At 36.0% G+C, this 23,912-nt stretch overlaps 1 long non-coding RNA gene across 1 annotated transcript; it reads right to left on the bottom strand.

Moving 5' to 3' along the window:
- Nucleotides 1–647: 647 nt before the first annotated feature.
- On the bottom strand, nucleotides 648–20,983 carry LOC128015311 (uncharacterized). The gene is made up of 3 exons (XR_008183871.1): nucleotides 20,860–20,983; nucleotides 11,315–12,995; nucleotides 648–1,139 (listed from the first exon to the last, which is right to left on the bottom strand). It is a non-coding gene; the product is annotated as an uncharacterized LOC128015311 (long non-coding RNA).
- Between the last annotated feature and the right edge of the window lie 2,929 nt (nucleotides 20,984–23,912).

Genomic DNA, 23,912 nt, shown 5'->3' on the forward strand with positions numbered 1-23,912 from the left:
CATATCTCAAAAAACATGGCCGTCATTGGCCAAACAATTTTAAGCACCTATTTGAAAGGGTTAACGGATGTTGATCGGAACGAAACTCGTTGGGTACGTTCGACTCATGAACCTTAAGGTCTGTAAGAATTTTGAAAGAAATCGGCCACTAGTTGGCGCTAACGAGTTTTATGGCTCTGTAATCACGTGGTGTTTCACATATCAACACAATATGCATATCATTTGATAGATCTCCTCGTAGTGCACAACTTTGCCTCAAGAACCATTGCTGTCAATCAAATCGTTCAATTGTTATTCACAAATATGTTAAAAACCTACTTTTGCGAACTAGTCCTAGGTTTTTTGCCCGATCGGAACCAAACCACTGCAGTAATATTCTGTGGACTCTCTAGATCAATAATTATTAAAAAAATGTTGAATTTTGTCCTTTGGTTAGCTGTAACCGGGTAATTTATAAAAAGGGGTGTGGCCAAACATACCCCAAAGCCTATAAAACCTAAAGGAAAACTCAAAACTGTATGAAACTCAGTGAAATCATGTATCAGGTGACTCTTAACAAGCATGCATAGTTTCATGGAGATCAGACCATAGGTGGCGCTATAACAGTAGAAAAGGTCTCAAAACACAAGATTTATATGGTAAATGGCCCCAAATTGTTTGAAAATGCTCATATATTCACTCAAAAACACTAAATCTTCATATCATATGATAGATCTCCTCATTCTGAACAACTTTGCCTCTGGGACCAATGTTGTCAATAAAGCTGTTAATTAAATATTCAAGATTATTTTAAAAAGTTACTTTGGCATACTTGTGATACGGTTTAAGATGAAAATCAATAAAACCACTGAAGTACAATTCTGTAGACTCTGAAGGTCAATAATTATCAAAAACATGTTGAACAATTGCATTTGGACAACTATAAACCAGTAATTTTATAATATGTTCTTTTCATAGTGTACACAAAGGCCTATTAATACAAACAGAAAGCCCACACATTATCAAAACTGTGTAAAACAATGCATAATTTCATTCTAAACAAGCATGCAAAATTTAAGAGAGATTGGGCAAAAAAAAAAAAAAACACTATAACAGTTATGTTTAAAAACAGTGTTGCTTGAGTAAATGCAATTTATAACCTCTAGATGGCAGCGGAAGACCACTAATGGGCTCATTCAGTTAAGTTGAACAGTACTGTTGAAAGGATTCATGAATTCATCCCAAAACATTAAAAATGTAACTGTTGTAACATTTTAAATCTCATTGAGTCAATGTTTTCCATTTTGTTCTTACAGATATATCAGTTTTTACTATTTTGCCACATTGTGATTACAGTTTAACCTGAAAATGACATCTAAACTCTTAAAAAGAGAAGACTTGCAATAAGTTTATTGTCACCTATCACTTATTTCAAATACCTATATCTGCAACAAAATGTTTGTGCATGTATATGTGTGTCTTTCTGTGCGTGTGTGTGTGCATATGCTTATAGAGTATACATATATTAGTCTAATCATTTACTTTCAGTGTGTGTGTCTGTCTGTTAGCCTGTTCTCCATTTTGGATGTGTTTAAATGTCATCCATGCATCCAGGTTGGCTCAGACCACCTCAGAGGCCTTAATGTGCTTGAACCCCGGTAAATGCTGCTTGCAGCTTTAATTAGGGGTTCAAGCACGCAGTGCTGAAACCCTATTGTAATTGTTAGGATTTTTATTATTATTATTAGGGGTTCAAGCACGAAGTGCTGAAACCCTATTGTATCTGTTAGGATTTTTATTATTATTATTATTATTATTATTATTATTATTATTATTCTCCACTCAAACTGATCGTGCAGCCCAAACCGTAAGGCCTAGAGAGCTGAAACTTGGTCAGATGGTAGAAGTCCGGCCTTCTTGTCAGATACAAAGGCTCGCCCCAATCGGCCTAAAGGGGGCGCTACAGTGATCAAAAATGCGTTAGTGCTAATAACTCCTAAACCGCTTATCATAGAGCCAAAAATTTAACATTTCCGGAATCCGTGGGTCATGCGAAATTAAAAACGGTCACTCTGATTTTAGGTCTAGGAGGCCTCGTTTTTTCGCAAATTTGACGTATGTCCAAAACCTACTTTTGCGAACTAGTCCTAGGTTTTTCGCCCAATCTGAACCAAACCACTGCAGAAATGTTCTCTGGCCAGGGAATATCAATAATTATCAAAAAAAAGTTGAAATTTCGACTCGCTTTCGTAATGGGATGCCAAAACGTTCGAAAGTCGAGGAGCAATTTTACGCAACAGGCTATAACTCGCGAAAGAAATAAGATATCTTAACCAAACTTGCTACACATTTGTAAGACCTAAAACTTTGGTCAAATAAAAAAAATTGCACACCTCTGCCACTTGGGGGCGCTATAAAAAGAAAAAACACATAAATGGCTATAACTAGGCTACCGTTGGCTCGATCGACCTAAAAATTGGTTTGCAGTGTCTTTGTCTGAAGAGGCACAAATACCTCTGAGGACATTTGCATATCTCAAAAAACATGGCTGCCATTGGCCAAACAATTTTAAGCACCTATTTGAAAGGGTTAACGGATGTTGATCGGAACGAAACTCGCTGGGTGCGTTCGACTCATGAACCTTAAGGTCTGTAAGAATTTTGAAAGAAATCGGCCACTAGTTGGCGCTAACGAGTTTATTGGCTCTGTAATCACGTGGTGTTTCACTTATCAACACAATATGCATATCATTTGATAGATCTCCTCATAATGCACAACTTTGCCTCAAGAACCATTGCTGTCAATCAAATCGTTCAAATGTTATTCACAAATATGTTAAAAACCTACTTTTACGAACTAGTCCTAGGTTTTTTGTCCGATCGGAACCAAACCACTGCAGTAATATTCTGTGGACTCTCTAGATCAATAATTATCAAAAAAATGTTGAATTTTGTCCTTTGGTTAGCTGTAAAGGGGTAATTTAGTAAAAGGGGTGTGGCCAAACATACCCCAAAGCCTATAAAACCTAAACGAAAACTCAAAACTTTATGAAACTAAGTGAAATCATGTAACAAGTGACTCTTAACAAGCATGCAAAGTTTCATGGAGATCAGACCATAGGTGGCGCTATAACAGTAGAAAAGGTCTCAAAACACAAGATTTATATGGTAAATGGCCTCAAATTGTTTGAAAATGTTCATATATTCACTCAAAAACACTAAATCTTCATATCATATGATAAATCTCCTCATTCTGAACAACTTTGCCTCTGGGACCAATGTTGTCAATAAAGCTGTTAATTAAATATTCAAGATTATTTTAAAAAGTTACTTTGGCATACTTGTGATACGGTTTAAGCTGAAAATCAATAAAACCACTGAAGTACAATTCTCTAGACTCTGAAGGTCAATAATTATCAAAAACATGTTGAACAATTGCATTTGGGCAACTATAAACCAATAATTTTATAATATGTTATTTGCATAGTGTACACAAAGGCCTATTTATACAAACAGAAAGCCCACAAATTATCAAAACTGTGTAAAATAATGCATGATTTCATTCTTAACAAGCATGCAAAATTTAAGAGAGATTGGGCAAAAAAAAAATGACAACACTATAACAGTTATGTTTTAAAACACAGTGTTGTTTGAGTAAATGCAATTTATAACCACTAGATGGCAGCGGAAGACCACTAATGGGCTCATTCAGCTAGTTAAACAGTACTGTTTTCATGAATTCATGCCAAAACATTAATAAATTAACTGTTATAACATTTTAAATCTCATTGAATTGATGTTTTCCATTTTGTTTATACAGATGTATCAGTTTTTACAATTTTGCCACATTATGTTTACAGTTTAACCTGAAAATGACATCTAAACTCTGAAAAAGAGAAGACTTGCAATAATTTTATGTCACCTATCACTTATTTCAAATACCTATATCTGCAACAAAATGTTTGTGCATGTATATGTGTGTCTTTGTGTGTGTGTGTGTGCATATGCTTATAGAGTATACATATATTAGTCTAATCATTTACTTTCAGTGTGTGTGTCTGTCTGTTAACCTGTTCTCCATTTTGGATGTGTTTAAATGTCATCCAAACATCCAGGTTGGCTCTGACCACCTCAGATGCCTTAAATGCTTGAACCCCGGTAAAATGCTGCTTGCAGCTTTAATTAGGGGTTCAAGCACGCAGTGCTGAAACCCTATTGTAATTGTTAAGATTTTTATTATTATTATTATTTTTCCGCCTTAAAACTGAACGTGCAGCCCAAACCGTAAGGCCTAGAGAGCTGAAACTTGGTCAGATGGTAGTAGTCTTGCTCGCTACTCAGATACAAAGAACCGGCCCAATCGGCCTAACGGGGGCGCTACAGCGCAAAAAACTAAAATTTTTGACATTTTTGGCCGCAGGTCGTAAACCGTTAGCCGTAGACTCAAAAACAAGGTATCGTTGCAATCCTTGGGTTAGCCCGAACAAAAGTGCACAGCTGCATTTTTTGCTCTACGACGCACCGTTTTCTCGCAAAATCGAGCTATATCCGAAACCTACTTTTGCGAACTAGTCCTAGGATTTTCAACCAATCGGAACGAAACCACTGCAGAAATATTCCCTGGACACTCAATATAAATAATTATCAAAAAAAAGTTGAAATTTCGATTCTTACGCGAAACAGTTCGCCAAAAAGCGTCTATGCTAACGTTAGCCAAATGTTATTTTGACTATAACTCTTGAACGGAATGAGATATCTTGACCAAACTTGGTACACATATGTATGAGCTCAATCTTTGGTCAAATAAAAAAAATTGCGCATCTCTGCCACTTGGGGGCGCAATAAGATTTAAAAAACACATAAATGGCTATAACTAGGCAACCGTTGGCTCGATCGACTTGAAAATTGGTATGCAGTGTCTTGGTCTGAAGGGGCACAAGTACCTATGAGGACATTTGCATATCTCAAAAAACATGGCTGCCATTGGCCAAACAATTTTAAGCACCTATTTGAAAGGGTTAACGGATGTTGTTCGGAACGAAACTCACTGGGTACGTTCGACTCATGAACCTTAAGGTCTGTAAGAATTTTGAAAGAAATCGGCCACTAGTTGGCGCTAACGAGTTTTATGGCTCTGTAATCACGTGGTGTTTCACATATCAACACAATATGCATATCATTTGATAGATCTCCTCATAATGCACAACTTTGCCTCAAGAACCATTGCTGTCAATCAAATCGTTCAATTGTTATTCACAAATATGTTAAAAAACTACTTTTGCGAACTAGTCCTAGGTTTTTTGTCCGATCGGAACCAAACCACTGCAGTAATATTCTGTGGACTGTCTAGATCAATAATTATCAAAAAAATGTTCAATTTTGTACTTTGGTTAGCGTTAAATGGGTAATTAAGAAAAGGGGTGTGGCCAAACATACCCCAAAGCCTATAAAACCTAAACGAAAACTCAAAACTTTATGAAACGTGGTGAGAACATGTAACAGGTAACTCTTAACAAGCATGCAAAGTTTCATGGAGATCGCACCATAGGTGGCGCTATAACAGTAGAAAAGGTCTCAAAACACAAGATTTATATGGTAAATGGCCTCAAATTGTTTGAAAATGCTCATATATTCACTCAAAAACACTAGATCTTCATATCATATGATAGATCTCCTCATTCTGAACAACTTTGCCTCTGGGACCAATGTTGTCAATAAAGCTGTTAATTAAATATTCAAGATTATTTCAAAAAGTTACTTTGGCAAACTAGTGATAGGGTATAAGCTGAAAATCAATAAAACCACTGAAGTACAATTCTCTAGACTCTGAAGGTCAATAATTATCAAAAACATGTTGAACAATTGCATTTGGACAACTATAAACCAGTAATTTTATAATATGTTATTTGCATAGTGTACACTAAGGCCTATTAATACAAACAGAAAGCCCACAAATTATCAAAACTGTGTAAAATAATGCATAATTTCATTCTAAACAAGCATGCAAAATTTAAGAGAGATTGGTCAAAAAAAATAACAACACTATAACAGTTATATTTAAAAACACAGTGTTGCTTGAGTAAATGCAATTTAGAACCACTAGATGGCAGCGGGAGACCACTAATGGGCTCATTCAGCAAAGTTGAACAGTACTGTTGAAAGGATTCATTAATTCATGCCAAAACATAAAAAAAATTAACTGTTATAACATTTTAAATCTCATTGAGTCAATGTTTTCCATTTTGTTCATACAGATATATCAGTTTTTACAATTTTGCCACATTGTGATAACAGTTTAACCTGAAAATGACATCTAAACTGTTAAAAACTAGTTTAATCATTTAATTTCAGTGTTTGTGTCTGTCTGCCAGCCTATTCTTCATTTTGGATGTCTTTAACTGTCATCCATGCATCCAGGTTAGCCAAGACCACCTCAGAGGCCTTAAATGCTTGAACCCCGTAAAATGCTGCTTGCAGCTTTAATTAGGGGTTCAAGCACGCAGTGCTGAAACCCTATTGTATTTGTTAGGATTTTTATTATTATTATTATTATTATTATTCTTCCGCCTTAAAACTGAACGTGCAGCCCAAACCGTAAGGCCTAGAGAGCTGAAACTTGGTCAGATGGTAGTAGTCTTGCTCGCTACTCAGATACAAAGAACCGGCCCAATCGGCCTAACGGGGGCGCTACAGCGCAAAAAACAAAAATTTTGGACAATTTTGGCCGTAAAGTGTAAACCGTTAGCCATAGACTCAAAAACATGGCATTGTTGCAATCCTTGGGTTAGCCCGAACAAAAGTGCACGGCGCCTTTTTGGGGTCTACGACGCACCGTTTTCTCGCAAAATCGAGCTAAATCCGAAACCTACTTTTGCGAACTAGTCCTAGGATTTTCAACCAATCAGAACCAAACCACTTCATAAATATTCCCTGGACACTCAATATCAATAATTATCAAAAAAAAGTTGAAATTTCAATTCTTACGCGAAACAGTACACCAAAAAGCGTCTATGCTAACGTTAGCCAAATGCTATTTTAACTATAACTCTTGAACGGAATGAGATATCTTCACCAAACTCGGTATACATATGTATAAGCTCAATCTTTGGTCAAATCAAAAATATTGCGCATCTCTGCCACTTGGGGGCGCTATAAGATAGAAAAAACACATAAATGGCTATAACTAGGCAACTGTTGCCTCGATCGACTTGAAAATTGGTATGCAATGTCTCGGTCTGAAGGGGCACAAGTACATATGAGGACATTTGCATATCTAAAAAAAACATGGCCGCCATTGGCCAAACAATTTTAAGCACCTATTTGAAAGGGTTAACGGATGTTGATCGGAACGAAACTCGCTGGGTACGTTCGACTCATGAACCTTAAGGTCTGTAAGAATTTTGAAAGAAATCGGCCACTAGTTGGCGCTAACGAGTTTTATGGCTCTGTAATCACGTGGTGTTTCACATATCAACACAGTATGCATATCATTTGATAGATCTCCTCATAATGCACAACTTTGCCTCAAGAACCATTGCTGTCAATCAAATCATTCAATTGTTATTCACAAATATGTTAAAAACCTACTTTTGCGAACTAGTCCTAGGTTTTTTGTCCGATCGGAACCAAACCACTGCAGTAATATTCTGTGGACTCTCTAGATCAATAATTATTAAAAAAATGTTGAATTTTGTCCTTTGGTCAGCTGTAAAGGGGTAATTTAGAAAAAGGGGTGTGGCCAAACATACCCCAAAGCCTATAAAACCTTAACGAAAACTCAATACTTTATGAAACTCAGTGAAATCATGTAACAGATGACTCTTAACAAGCATGCAAAGTTTCATGGAGATCAGACCATAGGTGGCGCTATAACAGTAGAAAAGGTCTCAAAACACAAGATTTATATGGTAAATGGCCTCAAATTGTTTGTAAATGCTCATATATTCACTCAAAAACACTAAATCTTTATATCATTTGATAAATATCCTCATTCTGAACAACTTTGCCTCTGGGACCAACGTTGTCAATAAAGCTGTTAATTAAACATTCAAGATTATTTTAAAAAGGTACTTTGGCAAACTAGTGATCGGGTATAAGATGAAAATCAATAAAACCACTGAAGTACAATTCTCTAGACTCTGAAGGTCAATAATTATCAAAAACATGTTGAACAATTGCATTTAGACAACTATAAACCAGTAATTTTATATTATGTTATTTGCATAGTGTACACAAAGGCCTATTAATACAAACAGAAATCCCACAAATGATCAAAACTGTGTAAAATAATGCATGATTTCATTCTAAACAAGCATGCAAAATTTAAGAGAGATTGGGCAAAAATAAAAAAAATAACAACACTATAACAGTTATGTTTAGAAACACAGTGTTGTTTCAGTAAATGCAATTTATAACCACTAGATGGCAGCGGAAGACCACTAATGGGCTCATTCAGTTAAAATGAACAGTACTGTAGAAAGGATTCATGAATTCATGCCAAAACATTAATAAATTAACTGTTATAACATGTTACATCTTATTGAATCAATGTTTTCCATTTTGTTCATACAGAAACATCATTTTTTACAATTTTGCCACATTGTGATTACAGTGAAACCTGAATGACATCTAAACTCTTAAAAACTAGTTTAATCATTTAATTTCAGTGTGTGTGTGTCTGTCTTTTGGATGTATTTAAATGTCATCCATACATCCTGGTTGGCCGAGACCACCCCAGAGGCACAAAGACCTATTAATACAAACAGAAATCCCACAAATTATCAAAACTGTGTAAAGTAATGCATAATTTCATTCTAAACAAGCATGCAACATTTAAGAGAGATAGGGCAAAAAAACCCAACAACAACACTTTAACAGTTATGTTTAAAAACACAGTGTTGTTTGAGTAAATGCAATTTATAACCACTAGATGGCAGCGGAAGACCACTAATGGGCTCTTTCAGCTAGTACTGTTTTTATGAATTCATGCCAAAACATTAATTAATTAACTGTTATAACATTTTGTATCTCATTGAATTGATGTTTTCCATTTTGTTCATACAGATGTATCAGTTTTAACAATTTTGCCACATTATGATTACAGTTTAATCTGAAAATGACATCTAAACTCTAAAAAAAGAGAAGACTTGCAATAAGCTTATTGTCACCTATCACTTTTTATCAAATACCTATATCTGCAACAAAATGTTTGTGCATGTATATGTGTATCTTTGTGTGTCTTTGTGTGTGTGTGTGTGTGTGTGTGTGTGTGTGTGTGTGTGTGTGCATATGCTTATAGAGTATACATATATTAGTCTAATCATTTACTTTCAGTGTGCGTGTCTGTCTGTTAGCCTGTTCTCCATTTTGGATGTGTTTAACTGTCATCCATACATCCAGGTTGGCTCTGACCACCTCAGAGGCCTTAATGTGCTTGAACCCCGGTAAATGCTGCTTGCAGCTTTAATTATTATTATTATTATTATTCTTCCGCCTTAAAACTGAACGTGCAGCCCAAACCGTAAGGACTAGAGAGCTGAAACTTGGTCAGATCGTAGTAGTCTTGCTCGCTACTCAGATACAAAGAACCGGCCCAATCGGCCTAACGGGGGCGCTACAGCGCAAAAAACAAAAATTTTGGACATTTTTGGCCGTAAAGTGTAAACCGTTAGCCGTAGACTCAAAAATATGGCATTGTTGCAATCCTTGGGTTAACCCGAACAAAAGTGCACGGCGCCTTTTTGGGGTCTACGACGCACCGTTTTCTCGCAAAATCGAGCTATATCCGAAACCCACTTTTGCGAACTAGTCCTAGGATTTTCAACCAATCAGAACCAAACCACTTCAAAAATATTCCCTGGACACTCAATATCAATAATTATCAAAAAAAGTTGAAATTTCAATTCTTACGCGAAACAGTACACCAAAAAGCGTCTATGCTAACGTTAGCCAAATGCTATTTTGACTATAACTCTTGAACGGAATGAGATATCTTCACCAAAATTGGTACACATATGTATGAGCTCAATCTTTGGTCAAATCAAAAAAATTGCGCATCTCTGCCACTTGGGGGCGCAATAAGATTTAAAAAACACATAAATGGCTATAACTAGGCAACCGTTGGCTCGATCGACTTGAAAATTGGTATGCAATGTCTTGGTCTGAAGGGGCACAAGTACCTATGAGGACATTTGCATATCTCAAAAAAACATAGCCGCCATTGGCCAAACAATTTTAAGCACCTATTTGAAAGGGTTAACGGATGTTGATCGGAACGAAACTCGCTGGGTACGTTCAACTCATGAACCTTAAGGTCTGTAAGAATTTTGAAAGAAATCAGCCACTAGTTGGCGCTAACGAGTTTTATGGCTCTGTAATCACGTGGTGTTTCACATATCAACACAATATGCATATCATTTGATAGATCTCCTCATGATGCACAACTTTGCCTCAAGAACCATTGCTGTCAATCAAATCGTTCAATTGTTATTCACAAATATGTTAAAAACCTACTTTTGCGAACTAGTCCTAGGTTTTTTGTCCGATCGGAACCAAACCACTGCAGTAATATTCTGTGGACTCTCTAGATCAATAATTATTAAAAAAATGTTGAATTTTGTCCTTTGGTTAGCTGTAAAGGGATAATTTATAAAAAGGGGTGTGGCCAAACATACCCCAAAGCCTATAAAACCTAAACGAAAACTCAAAACTTTATGAAACTCAGTGAGAACATGTATCAGGTGACTCTTAACAAGCATGCAAAGTTTCATGGAGATCGAAGAATAGGTGGCGCTATAACAGTACAACAGGTCTCAAAACACAAGATTTATATGGTAAATGGCCTCAAATTGTTTGAAAATGCTCATATATTCACTCAAAAACACTAAATCTTCATATCATATGATAAATCTCCTCATTCTGAACAACTTTGCCTCTGGGACCAATGTTGTCAATAAAGCTGTTAATTAAATGTTCAAGATTATTTAAAAAAGATAGTTTGGCATACTTGTGATAGGGTTTAAGATGAAAATCAATAAAACCACTGAAGTACAATTCTCTAGACTCTGAAGGTCAATAATTATCAAAAACATGTTGAACAATTGCATTTGGACAATTATAAACCAGTAATTTTATAATATGTTATTTGCATAGTGTACACAAAGGCCTATTAATACAAACAGAAAGCCCACAAATTATTAAAACTGTGTAAAATAATGCATAATTTCATTCTAAACAAGCACGCAATATTTAAGAGAGATTGGGCAAAAAAAAAATAACAAAACTATAACAGTTATGTTTAAAAACACAGTGTTGCTTGAGTAAATGCAATTTATAACCTCTAGATGGCAGTGGAAGACCACTAATGGGCTCATTCAGTTAAGTTGAACAGTACTGTTGAAATGACTCATGAATTCATCCCAAAACATTAAAAATGTAACTGTTATAACATTTTAAATCTCATTGAGTCAATGTTTTCCATTTTGTTCTTACAGATATATCAGTTTTTACTATTTTGCCACATTGTGATTACAGTTTAACCTGAAAATGACATCTAAACTCTTAAAAAGAGAAGACTTGCAATAAGTTTATTATCACCTATCACTTATTTCAAATACCTATATCTGCAACAAAATGTTTGTGCATGTATATGTGTTTCTTTCTGTGTGTGTGTGTGTGCATATGCTTATAGAGTATACATATATTAGTCTAATCATTTACTTTCAGTGTGTGTGTCTGTCTGTTAGCCTGTTCTCCATTTTGGATGTGTTTAACTGTCATCCATGCATCCAGGTTGGCTCAGACCACCTCAGAGGCCTTAATGTGCTTGAACCCCGGTAAATGCTGCTTGCAGCTTTAATTAGGGGTTCAAGCACGCAGTGCTGAAACCCTATTGTATTTGTTAGGATTTTTATTATTATTATTATTATTAGGGGTTCAAGCACGCAGTGCTGAAACCCTATTGTAATTGTTAAGATTTTTATTATTATTATTATTTTTCCGCCTTAAAACTGAACGTGCAGCCCAAACCGTAAGGCCTAGAGAGCTGAAACTTGGTCAGATGGTAGTAGTCTTGCTCGCTACTCAGATACAAAGAACCGGCCCAATCGGCCTAACGGGGGCGCTACAGCGCAAAAAACTAAAATTTTTGACATTTTTGGCCGCAGGTCGTAAACCGTTAGCCGTAGACTCAAAAACATGGCATCATTGCAATCCTTGGGTTAGCCCAAACAAAAGTGCACAGCGCCTTTTTTTGCTCTACGACGCACCGTTTTCTCGCAAAATCGAGCTATATCCGAAACCTACTTTTGCGAACTAGTCCTAGGATTTTCAACCAATCGGAACGAAACCACTGCAGAAATATTCCCTGGACACTCAATATAAATAATTATCAAAAAAAAGTTGAAATTTCGATTCTTACGCGAAACAGTACGCCAAAAAGCGTCTATGCTAACGTTAGCCAAATGTTATTTTGACTATAACTCTTGAACGGAATGAGATATCTTGACCAAACTTGGTACACATATGTATGAGCTCAATCTTTGGTCAAATAAAAAAAAATTGCGCATCTCTGCCACTTGGGGGCGCAATAAGATTTAAAAAACACATAAATGGCTATAACTAGGCAACCGTTGGCTCGATCGACTTGAAAATTGGTATGCAGTGTCTTGGTCTGAAGGGGCACAAGTACCTATGAGGACATTTGCATATCTCAAAAAACATGGCTGCCATTGGCCAAACAATTTTAAGCACCTATTTGAAAGGGTTAACGGATGTTGTTCGGAACGAAACTCGCTGGGTACGTTCGACTCATGAACCTTAAGGTCTGTAAGAATTTTGAAAGAAATCGGCCACTAGTTGGCGCTAACGAGTTTTATGGCTCTGTAATCACGTGGTGTTTCACATATCAACACAATATGCATATCATTTGATAGATCTCCTCGTAATGCACAACTTTGCCTCAAGAACCATTGCTGTCAATCAAATCGTTCAATTGTTATTCACAAATATGTTAAAAAACTACTTTTGCGAACTAGTCCTAGGTTTTTTGTCCGATCGGAACCAAACCACTGCAGTAATATTCTGTGGACTGTCTAGATCAATAATTATCAAAAAAATGTTCAATTTTGTACTTTGGTTAGCGTTAAATGGGTAATTAAGAAAAGGGGTGTGGCCAAACATACCCCAAAGCCTATAAAACCTAAACGAAAACTCAAAACTTTATGAAACATGGTGAGAACATGTAACAGGTAACTCTTAACAAGCATGCAAAGTTTCATGGAGATCGCACCATAGGTGGCGCTATAACAGTAGAAAAGGTCTCAAAACACAAGATTTATATGGTAAATGGCCTCAAATTGTTTGAAAATGCTCATATATTCACTCAAAAACACTAGATCTTCATATCATATGATAGATCTCCTCATTCTGAACAACTTTGCCTCTGGGACCAATGTTGTCAATAAAGCTGTTAATTAAATATTCAAGATTATTTCAAAAAGTTACTTTGGCAAACTAGTGATAGGGTATAAGCTGAAAATCAATAAAACCACTGAAGTACAATTCTCTAGACTCTGAAGGTCAATAATTATCAAAAACATGTTGAACAGTTGCATTTGGACAACTATAAACCAGTAATTTTATAATATGTTATTTGCATAGTGTACACTAAGGCCTATTAATACAAACAGAAAGCCCACAAATTATCAAAACTGTGTAAAATAATGCATAATTTCATTCTAAACAAGCATGCAAAATTTAAGAGAGATTGGTCAAAAAAAATAACAACACTATAACAGTTATATTTAAAAACACAGTGTTGCTTGAGTAAATGCAATTTAGAACCACTAGATGGCAGCGGGAGACCACTAATGGGCTCATTCAGCAAAGTTGAACAGTACTGTTGAAAGGATTCATTAATTCATGCCAAAACATAAAAAAAATTAACTGTTATAACATTTTAAATCTCATTGAGTCAATGTTTTCCATTTTGTTCATACAGATATATCAGTTTTTACAATTTTGCCACATTGTGATTACAGTTTAACCTGAAAATGACATCTAAACTGTTAAAAACTAGTTTAATCATTTAATTTCAGTGTTTGTGTCTGTCTGCCAGCCTATTCTTCATTTTGGATGTCTTTAACTGTCATCCATGCATCCAGGTTAGCCAAGACCACCTCAGAGGCCTTAAATGCTTGAACCCCGTAAAATGCTGCTTGCAGCTTTAATTATTATTATTCTTCCGCCTTAAAACTGAACGTGCAGCCCAAACCGTAAGGCCTAGAGAGCTGAAACTTGGTCAGATCGTAGTAGTCTTGCTCGCTACTCAGATACAAAGAACCGGCCCAATCGGCCTAACGGGGGCGCTACAGCGCAAAAAACAAAAATTTTGGACATTTTTGGCCGTAAATCGTATACCGTTAGCCATAAACTCAAAAACATGGCATTGTTGCAATCCTTGGGTTAGCCCGAACAAAAGTGCACGGTGCCTTTTTGGGGTCTACGACGCACCGTTTTCTCGCAAAATCGAGCTATATCCGAAACCTACTTTTGCGAACTAGTCCTAGGATTTTCAACCAATCAGAACCAAACCAATTCATAAATATTCCCTGGACACTCAATATCAATAATTATCAAAAAAAAGTTGAAATTTCAATTCTTATGCGAAACAGTACACCAAAAAGCGTCTATGCTAACGTTAGCCAAATGCTATTTTGACTATAACTCTTGTACGGAATGAGATATCTTCACCAAACTCGGTACACATATGTATGAGCTCAATCTTTGGTAAAATCAAAAAAATTGCGCATCTCTGCCACTTGGGGGCGCAATAAGATTTAAAAAACACATAAATGGCTATAACTAGGCAACCGTTGGCTCGATCGACTTGAAAATCGGTATGCAGTGTCTTGGTCTGAAGGGGCACAAGTACCTATGAGGACATTTGCATATCTCAAAAAACATGGCCGCCATTGGCCAAACAAATTTAAGCACCTATTTGAAAGGGTTAACGGATGTTGATCGGAACGAAACTCGCTGGGTACGTTCGACTCATGAACCTTAAGGTCTGTAAGAATTTTGAAAGAAATCGGCCACTAGTTGGCGCTAACGAGTTTATTGGCTCTGTAATCACGTGGTGTTTCACTTATCAACACAAAACGCATATCATTTGATAGATCTCCTCATAATGCACAACTTTGCCTCAAGAACCATTGCTGTCAATCAAATCGTTCAATTGCAATTCACAAATATGTCAAAAAGCTACTTTTGCGAACTAGTCCTAGGTTTTATTCCCGATCGGAACCAAACCACTGCAGTAATATTCTGTGGACTCTCTAGATCAATAATTATCAAAAAAATGTTGAATTTTGTACTTTGGTTAGCTTTAAATGGGTAATTTAGAAAAGGGGTGTGGCCAAACATACCCCAAAGCCTATAAAACCTAAACGAAAACTCAAAACTTTATGAAACTCGGTGAAAACATTTAACACGTGACTCTTAACAAGCATGCAAAGTTTCATGGAGATCGGACCATAGGTGGCGCTATAACAGTTGAAAAAGCCTCAAAAACACACATTTTCAATGGAAAATGATCACAATTTGTAGGACATGTTCATACATTCACACAAACACTAGAGCTTCATATCATATGATAGATCTCCTCTTTGTGAACAACTTTGCCTCAAGGAGCGAAGATGTCAATCAAATCGTTCAATTGCAATTCACAAATATGTCAAAAAGCTACTTTTGCGAACTAGTCCCAGGTTTTTTACCCGATCGAAACCAAACCACTGCAGTAATTTTCTCTGGACTCTCTAGATCAATAATTATCAAAAAAAATTGAATTTTGTCCTTTGGTTAGCTATAACTGGCTAAATTAGAAAAGGGGCGTGACCAAAATACCTAAAAGCATATAAAACCTAAACGGAAACTCAAAACTTTATGAAACTTGGTGAAAACATGTAACAGCTGACCCTTAACAACCATGCAAATTTTCATGGAGATCGGACCATAGGTGGCGCTATAACAGTAGAAAAGGTCTCAAAACATAAGATTTACATGGTAAATGGCCTCAAATTGTTTGAAAATGCTCATATATTCACATAAACACTAGATCTTCATATCATTTGATAGATCTCCTCATTCTGAACAACTTCTGGGACCAATGTTGTCAATAAAGCTGTTAATTAAATATTCAAGATTATTTAAAAAAGTTACTTTGGCAAAGTAGTCCAAGGCTTTAAGCTGAAAATTAAATCAATAAAACCACTGAAGTACAATTCTCTAGACTCTGAAGGTCAATAATTATCAAAAACATGTTGATCAATTTTATTTGGACAACTATAAACCAGTAATTTTATAATATGTTCTTTTCATAGTGTACACAAAGGCCTATTAATACAAACAGAAAGCCCACAAATTATCAAAACTGTGTAAAATAATGCCTAATTTCATTCTAAACAAGCATGCAAAATTTAAGAGAGATTGGGCAAAAAACACAACACTATAACAGTTATGTTTAAAAACAGTGTTGTTTGAGTAAATGCAATTTATAACCACTAGATGGCAGCGGAAGACCACTAATGGGCTCATTCAGCAAATTGAAACAGTACTTTTGAGAAGATTTATGAATTCATGCCCAAACAATAAAAAAAAAACACTGTTGCAACGTTTTAAATCTCACTGTTAAAGTTTTCAATTTTCTTCATACAGACTTATCAGTTTTTAAAATTTTGCCACATTATGATTACAGTGAAACCTGAAAATGACATCCAAACTCTTAAAAACTAGTTTAATCATTTAATTTCAGTGCGTGTGTCTGTCTGTCAGCCGATTCTCCAGTTTGGATGTGTTTAACTGTCATCCGTACATCCAGGTTGGCTCAGACCACCTCAGATGCCTTAAATGCTTGAACCCCGTAAATGCTGCTTGCAGCTTTAATTATTATTATTATTATTCTCCACTCAAACTGTTCGTGCAGCCCAAACCGTAGGGCCTAGAAAGCTGAAATTTGGTCAGAATGTAGTAGTCCGGCCTTCTTGTCAGATACCGAGTCTCGACCCAATCGGCCTAACGGGGGCGCTACAGCGCAAAAAACAAAAATTTTGGACAATTTTGGCCGTAAAGTGTAAACCGTTAGCCATAGACTCAAAAACATGGCATTGTTGCAATCCTTGGGTTAGCCCGAACAAAAGTGCACGGCGCCTTTTTGGGGTCTACGACGCACCGTTTTCTCGCAAAATCGAGCTAAATCCGAAACCTACTTTTGCGAACTAGTCCTAGGATTTTCAACCAATCAGAACCAAACCACTTCATAAATATTCCCTGGACACTCAATATCAATAATTATCAAAAAAAAGTTGAAATTTCAATTCTTACGCGAAACAGTACACCAAAAAGCGTCTATGCTAACGTTAGCCAAATGCTATTTTAACTATAACTCTTGAACGGAATGAGATATCTTCACCAAACTCGGTATACATATGTATAAGCTCAATCTTTGGTCAAATCAAAAATATTGCGCATCTCTGCCACTTGGGGGCGCTATAAGATAGAAAAAACACATAAATGGCTATAACTAGGCAACTGTTGCCTCGATCGACTTGAAAATTGGTATGCAATGTCTCGGTCTGAAGGGGCACAAGTACATATGAGGACATTTGCATATCTAAAAAAAACATGGCCGCCATTGGCCAAACAATTTTAAGCACCTATTTGAAAGGGTTAACGGATGTTGATCGGAACGAAACTCGCTGGGTACGTTCGACTCATGAACCTTAAGGTCTGTAAGAATTTTGAAAGAAATCGGCCACTAGTTGGCGCTAACGAGTTTTATGGCTCTGTAATCACGTGGTGTTTCACATATCAACACAGTATGCATATCATTTGATAGATCTCCTCATAATGCACAACTTTGCCTCAAGAACCATTGCTGTCAATCAAATCATTCAATTGTTATTCACAAATATGTTAAAAACCTACTTTTGCGAACTAGTCCTAGGTTTTTTGTCCGATCGGAACCAAACCACTGCAGTAATATTCTGTGGACTCTCTAGATCAATAATTATTAAAAAAATGTTGAATTTTGTCCTTTGGTCAGCTGTAAAGGGGTAATTTAGAAAAAGGGGTGTGGCCAAACATACCCCAAAGCCTATAAAACCTTAACGAAAACTCAAAACTTTATGAAACTCGGTGAAATCATCTAACTTGTGACTCTTAACAAGCATGCAAAGTTTCATGGAGATCAGACCATAGGTGGCGCTATAACAGTAGAAAAGGTCTCAAAACACAAGATTTATATGGTAAATGGCCTCAAATTGTTTGTAAATGCTCATATATTCACTCAAAAACACTAAATCTTTATATCATTTGATAAATATCCTCATTCTGAACAACTTTGCCTCTGGGACCAACGTTGTCAATAAAGCTGTTAATTAAACATTCAATATTATTTTAAAAAGGTACTTTGGCAAACTAGTGATCGGGTATAAGATGAAAATCAATAAAACCACTGAAGTACAATTCTCTAGACTCTGAAGGTCAATAATTATCAAAAACATGTTGAACAATTGCATTTAGACAACTATAAACCAGTAATTTTATATTATGTTATTTGCATAGTGTACACAAAGGCCTATTAATACAAACAGAAATCCCACAAATGATCAAAACTGTGTAAAATAATGCATGATTTCATTCTAAACAAGCATGCAAAATTTAAGAGAGATTGGGCAAAAATAAAAAAAAATAACAACACTATAACAGTTATGTTTAGAAACACAGTGTTGTTTCAGTAAATGCAATTTATAACCACTAGATGGCAGCGGAAGACCACTAATGGGCTCATTCAGTTAAAATGAACAGTACTGTAGAAAGGATTCATGAATTCATGCCAAAACATTAATAAATTAACTGTTATAACATGTTACATCTTATTGAATCAATGTTTTCCATTTTGTTCATACAGACACATCATTTTTTACAATTTTGCCACATTGTGATTACAGTGAAACCTGAATGACATCTAAACTCTTAAAAACTAGTTTAATCATTTAATTTCAGTGTGTGTGTGTCTGTCTTTTGGATGTATTTAAATGTCATCCATACATCCTGGTTGGCCGAGACCACCCCAGAGGCACAAAGACCTATTAATACAAACAGAAATCCCACAAATTATCAAAACTGTGTAAAGTAATGCATAATTTCATTCTAAACAAGCATGCAACATTTAAGAGAGATAGGGCAAAAAAACCCAACAACAACACTTTAACAGTTATGTTTAAAAACACAGTGTTGTTTGAGTAAATGCAATTTATAACCACTAGATGGCAGCGGAAGACCACTAATGGGCTCTTTCAGCTAGTACTGTTTTTATGAATTCATGCCAAAACATTAATAAATTAACTGTTATAACATTTTGCATCTCATTGAATTGATGTTTTCCATTTTGTTCATACAGATGTATCAGTTTTAACAATTTTGCCACATTATGATTACAGTTTAATCTGAAAATGACATCTAAACTCTAAAAAAAGAGAAGACTTGCAATAAGCTTATTGTCACCTATCACTTTTTATCAAATACCTATATCTGCCACAAAATGTTTGTGCATGTATATGTGTATCTTTGTGTGTCTTTGTGTGTGTGTGTGTGTGCATATGCTTATAGAGTATACATATATTAGTCTAATCATTTACTTTCAGTGTGTGTGTGTCTGTCTGTTAGCCTGTTCTCCATTTTGGATGTGTTTAACTGTCATCCATACATCCAGGTTGGCTCTGACCACCTCAGAGGCCTTAATGTGCTTGAACCCCGGTAAAATGCTGCTTGCAGCTTTAATTATTATTATTATTATTATTCTTCTGCCCTAGAACTGAACGTGCAGCCCAAACCGTAAGGCCTAGAGAGCTGAAATTTGGACAGATCGTAGAGCTCAATTTGGGGAGAACTTATCAAAGTCTCAGCCCAATCGGCCTAACGGGGGCGCTACAGCGCAAAAAACAAAAATTTTGGACATTTTTGGCCGTAAATCGTATACCGTTAGCCGTAGACTCAAAAACATGGCATTGTTGCAATCCTTGGGTTAGCCCGAACAAAAGTGCACGGCACCTTTTTGGGGTCTACGACGCACCGTTTTCTCGCAAAATCGAGCTATATCCGAAACCTACTTTTGCGAACTAGTCCTAGGATTTTCAACCAATCAGAACCAAACCACTTCATAAATATTCCCTGGACACTCAATATCAATAATTATTAAAAAAAAGTTGAAATTTCAATTCTTACGCGAAACAGTACGCCAAAAAGCGTCTATGCTAACGTTAGCCAAATACTATTTTGACTATAACTCTTGAACGGAATGAGATATCTTCACCAAACTCGGTACACATATGTATGAGCTCAATCTTTGGTCAAATCAAAAAAATTGCGCATCTCTGCCACTTGGGGGCGCTATAAGATAGAAAAAACACATAAATTGCTATAACTAGGCAACCGTTGGCTCGATCAACTTGAAAATCGGTATGCAGTGTCTTGGTCTGAAGGGGCACAAGTACTTATGAGGACATTTGCATATCTCAAAAAACATGGCCGTCATTGGCCAAACAAATTTAAGCACCTATTTGAAAGGGTTAACGGATGTTGATCGGAACGAAACTCGCTGGGTACGTTCGACTCATGAACCTTAAGGTCTGTAAGAATTTTGAAAGAAATCGGCCACTAGTTGGCGCTAACGAGTTTTATGGCTCTGTAATCACGTGGTGTTTCACATATCAACACAATATGCATATCATTTGATAGATCTCCTCGTAATGCACAACTTTGCCTCAAGAACCATTGCTGTCAATCAAATCGTTCAATTGTTATTGACAAATATGTTAAAAACCTACTTTTGCGAACTAGTCCTAGGTTTTTTGCCCGATCGGAACCAAACCACTGCAGTAATATTCTGTGGACTCTCTAGATCAATAATTATTAAAAAAATGTTGAATTTTGTCCTTTGGTTAGCTGTAACGGGGTAATTTAGAAAAAGGGGTGTGGCCAAACATACCCCAAAGCCTATAAAACCTAAAGGAAAACTCAAAACTTTATGAAACTCAGTGAAATCATGTAACAGGTGACTCTTAACAAGCATGCAAAGTTTCATGGAGATCAGACCATAGGTGGCGCTATAACATTAGAAAATGTCTCAAAACACAAGATTTATATGGTAAATGGCCCCAAATTGTTTGAAAATGTTCATATATTCACTCAAAAACACTAAATCTTCATATCATATGATAAATCTTCTCATTCTGAACAACTTTGCCTCTGGGACCAATGTTGTCAATAAAGCTGTTAATTAAATATTCAAGATTATTTAAAAAAGTTACTTTGGCATACTTGTGATACGGTTTAAGATGAAAATCAATAAAACCACTGAAGTAAAATTCTCTAGACTCTGAAGGTCAATAATTATCAAAAACATGTTGAACAATTGCATTTGGGCAACTATAAACCAGTCATTTTATAATATGTTCTTTTCATAGTGTACACAAAGGCCTATGTATACAAACAGAAAGCCCACAAATTATCAAAACTGTGTAAAATAATGCATGATTTCATTTTAAACAAGCATGCAAAATTTAAGAGAGATTGGGCAAAAAAAAATTACAACACTATAACAGTTATATTTTAAAACACAGTGTTGTTTGAGTAAATGCAATTTATAACCACTAGATGGCAGCGGAAGACCACTAATGGGCGCATTCAGCTAGTTAAACAGTACTGTTTTCATGAATTCATGCCAAAACATTAATAAATTAACTGTTATAACATTTTAAATCTCATTGAATTGATGTTTTCCATTTTGTTTATACAGATGTATCAGTTTTTACAATTTTGCCACATTATGATTACAGTTTAACCTGAAAATGACATCTAAACTCTGAAAAAGAGAAGACTTGCAATAATTTTATGTCACCTATCACTTATTTCAAATACCTATATCTGCAACAAAATGTTTGTGCATGTATATCTGTGTCTTTGTGTGTGTGTGTGTGCATATGCTTATAGAGTATACATATATTAGTCTAATCATTTACTTTCAGTGTGTGTATCTGTCTGTTAACCTGTTCTCCATTTTGGATGTGTTTAAATATCATCCAAACATCCAGGTTGGCTCTAACCACCTCAGATGCCTTAAATGCTTGAACCCCGGTAAAATGCTGCTTGCAGCTTTAATTATTAGGGGTTCAAGCACGCAGTGCTGAAACCCTATTGTATTTGTTAGGATTTTTATTATTATTATTATTAGGGGTTCAAGCACGCAGTGCTGAAACCCTATTGTAATTGTTAGGATTTTTATTATTATTATTAGGGGTTCAAGCACGCAGTGCTGAAACCCTCTTGTAATTGTTAGGATTTTTATTATTATTATTATTCTTCCGCCCTAGAACTGAACGTGCAGCCCAAACCGTAAGGCCTAGAGAGCTGAAATTTGGACAGATCGTAGAGCTCATTTTGGGGAGAACTTATCAAAGTCTTAGCCCAATCGGCCTAACGGGGGCGCTACAGCGCAAAAAACTAAAATTTTGGACATTTTTGGCCGCAGATCGTAAACCGTTAGCCGTAGACTCAAAAACAAGGCATCGTTGCAATCCTTGGGTTAGCCCGAACAAAAGTGTACAGCTGCATTTTTTGCTCTACGACGCACCGTTTTCTCGCAAAATCGAGCTATATCCGAAACCTACTTTTGCGAACTAGTCTTAGGATTTTTAACCAATCGGAATCAAACCACTTCAGAAATATTCCCTGGACACTCAATATCAATAATTATCAAAAAAAAGTTGAAATTTCAATTCTTACGCGAAACAGTACACCAAAAAGCGTCTATGCTAACGTTAGCCAAATGCTATTTTAGCTATAACTCTTGAACGGAATGAGATATCTTCACCAAACTTGGTACACATATGTATGAGCTCAATCTTTGGTCATACAAAAAAAATTGCGCATCTCTGCCACTTGGGGGCGCTATAAGATTGAAAAAACACATAAATGGCTATAACTAGGCAACCGTTGGCTCGATCGACTTGAAAATTGGTATGCAGTGTCTTGGTCTGAAGGGGCACAAGTACCTATGAGGACATTTGCATATCTCAAAAAAACATGGCCGCCATTGGCCAAACAATTTTAAGCACCTATTTGAAAGGGTTAACGGATGTTGATCGGAACAAAACTCGCTGGGTACGTTCAACTCATGAACCTTAAGGTCTGTAAGAATTTTGAAAGAAATCGGCCACTAGTTGGCGCTAACGAGTTTTATGGCTCTGTAATCACGTGGTGTTTCACATATCAACGAAATATGCATATCATTTGATAGATCTCCTCATAATGCACAACTTTGCCTCAAGAACCATTGCTGTCAATCAAATTGTTCAAATGTTATTCACAAATATGTTAAAAACCTACTTTTACGAACTAGTCCTAGGTTTTTTGTCCGATCGGAACCAAACCACTGCAGTAATATTCTGTGGACTCTCTAGATCAATAATTATCAAAAAAATGTTGAATTTTGTCCTTTGGTTAGCTGTAAAGGGGTAATTTAGTAAAAGGGGTGTGGCCAAACATACCCCAAAGCCTATAAAACCTAAACGAAAACTCAAAACTTTATGAAACTTCGTGGAATCATGTATCAGGTGACTCTTAACAAGCATGCAAAGTTTCATGGAGATCGGATCATAGGTGGCGCTATAACAGTTGAAAAAGCCTCAAAAACAAACATTTTCAATAGAAAATGATCACAATTTGTAGGACATGTTCATACATTCACACAAACACTAGATCTTCATATCATATGATAGATCTCCTCTTTGTGAACAACTTTGCCTCAAGGAGCGAAGATGTCAATCAAATCGTTCAATTGTTATTCACAAATATGTTAAAAACTTACTTTTGCGA

The sequence above is a fragment of the Carassius gibelio genome, chromosome A1, assembly GCF_023724105.1.
Source record: "Carassius gibelio isolate Cgi1373 ecotype wild population from Czech Republic chromosome A1, carGib1.2-hapl.c, whole genome shotgun sequence".
Classification (NCBI taxonomy): domain Eukaryota; kingdom Metazoa; phylum Chordata; class Actinopteri; order Cypriniformes; family Cyprinidae; genus Carassius; species Carassius gibelio.